Below are 2,467 nucleotides of genomic sequence, written 5' to 3'. Positions count from 1 at the left end.
GTTCACCTGTCTGGCCTCTAAATGGTGTGGGTGTGTGTGTGGAAAACAATGAGTTTGTGAGCCATGTTTATTCCAGTTAATCGGTAGCTTTTATGTCCTCGGGAACAATCCATAATATAAATAAAACAAAACTATTATAATAATAAATGAATATGTGATTCTAAACATTCCACAATACAACTATTATAATAATAAATTAATATAATTAATTTAACTATTATAATAATGCATTAATATGTGATTCTAAACTGTAATAATAAATTAATATGTGTAAAATTAATAACTATTATCTTTCTACTTCACGCAGGGACTGAAAACAGAATGATTTTCATTTTGGTTCGTTCTGAGCAAAACCTTTTTTTTTTGTTCCTGTTCCAAGGCCTCTCCTCTAAAGGGGAACCGGTTAGAACGTTATACAGTAGAGGAACGGTTAATAACGTTCCTGTAAAAATAACCTATAAATTAAATTCAGGTGTGGGGTGAGATTTGAAAGTAAACAATTAGCCCATATAATAGATCTTCAAAAATATCTGAGTATTGTGTAAAGTGTGATGTCTTTGCTAACCTATGCTTTAGTTATAAAAATTAATGATTTAAAAAAAAAATCATGGCATGTTCTAGAAGTGATCTAACAGGACTCTGTACCAGGAATCCAGCTGTGTAAAAAAAGTCCTCTTATTTGCAATGTGAAATATCTGATCTCCGACCATAGGGTGGTCATCATAGGCTGTCAACACTGTTACTTAAGGTAAGTACTTTTACTTTGACATGTGCATCCTAATGATAATTTATGTTTTGACAAAATGACCAATATTGCTAAGTAATAATCTGTCAAAGTACATAGGTTGTGTTTGTGTGACTATATCTTCTTATGTGGTAAGATGAAATCCTCAAAACTGTAAACATCAATCCTGTTACAGTACTTTTCTGCTATATCCTGATATTTTTCAGAGCAACACGGTTGACATTAATCAGTGTCAACCTTCAGTAAATGTAAAGTATATTAAAGTAAATAAAGTTAGTCTGTAATTGTATTACTTAGCAAATATTAGGAAGCGACGGTACTGGTAGTATATGACCTTTGGCCACACCTTCAGTTTAATGTTAGTGTTTGTTTTACTATGCATCGTTAATGTATCTAATGAAATGTAGTGATTAACTGTGCTAATTACATCATCTAAATTACAATTATTAAACTACAATTGTTTTGTTTCATTATTGTGTTGATTAGATTTAAACCGAGGTGGAATGTCATTAGGTAGAACATAACAATGTCAGGTAAGATGCAGGTCGAAAAATACCAAAATCAAAATACCTTACCAGATAAGGAGGCATTGATATGAAATATGTTAAAGATTAATATTTAGATATTGATATTTTACATTTTGGACAAATTAATAATAACAGGATTGACCTCTGTGGGAATTTAAATTGTTTTATCAGATCTGTTAAAATTACAATATCAATATTGCAACAATTCTCACCAAGAGTTTAACAGCTTTTTTACATGGGAGGCAATAATGCACGATAGGCAGTAAAATCTGCCCCCTGTCAACCCCATCTCCCTGGAATCAAATGTATTTATTTATTTACTAATTTTTAAAAAAGGTAATTCAAATGTCCTTTCAGTGCCTACCTGTTGGGATATGGAATATTTACTACTGTTCTGCCTCACCTCTTCAGTTGACAAAATTCTGTAAAGGTTCAGGAACTGAGGAGACCATTTGCTAGTTTTGAGAATTAAATGTTGTCCCATTCTTGTCCGATATAGGATTTCAGTTGCTCAACAGTATGGGGTATTCTTAGTCATGTTTTTCATTCCATGATGCACCTAATTGAACAGGTCTGGACTGCTGTTTTACACAACGTCCCAACTTTTTATGATTTGGGGTTGTACTGTCTGACTTTGAATCATGCCTGGCTTGAAAATAGTCTCACTGTAAAAGGGGACTACTTCATGAGTACCATGTCTACCAAAATATTTCTACTTAGAAATATATATATAATACATGCATATGTCAGTAACAGGGTTGACGCAATAAACAAAGTGTCTCGAAATGGTGATAAATATTTAATTAAACCGCCAGGCCAAGGCCATTTCTTGTTCTCACCTTTTCCTTTGAACTACACAAAAAGGGATTGGAAATTGGAAAGGCACCGATTTGGTAGAATGACCACATACATCTGTGTCACACCTAGGTATATTGGCCTGACCTTTGCACTATTATATTGACTGTCTACTGTATGCACAATTGCAAATTTTGCTGCTCTTATTTCTTCATTGTATGTGCCTTCTTATTTTTACTTTTTATATTGTTTACTTGAATGTTATGTTTGTCTGTGGACCTAATTGGTAAAATATGTCTTGTCTCCACCGTGGGATAGTAGGAAACGCAATTTCGATCTCTTTGTATGTCTTGACATGTGAAGAAATTGACAATAAAGCAGACTTTGACTTTGAGGTCTG

This window comes from Alosa sapidissima, chromosome 16 (genome assembly GCF_018492685.1).
Source record: "Alosa sapidissima isolate fAloSap1 chromosome 16, fAloSap1.pri, whole genome shotgun sequence".
In the NCBI taxonomy this organism is placed as follows: Eukaryota; Metazoa; Chordata; class Actinopteri; order Clupeiformes; family Clupeidae; genus Alosa; species Alosa sapidissima.
The sequence above is the reverse complement of the archived record's forward strand: the minus strand, read 5'-3'. Positions refer to the sequence as shown.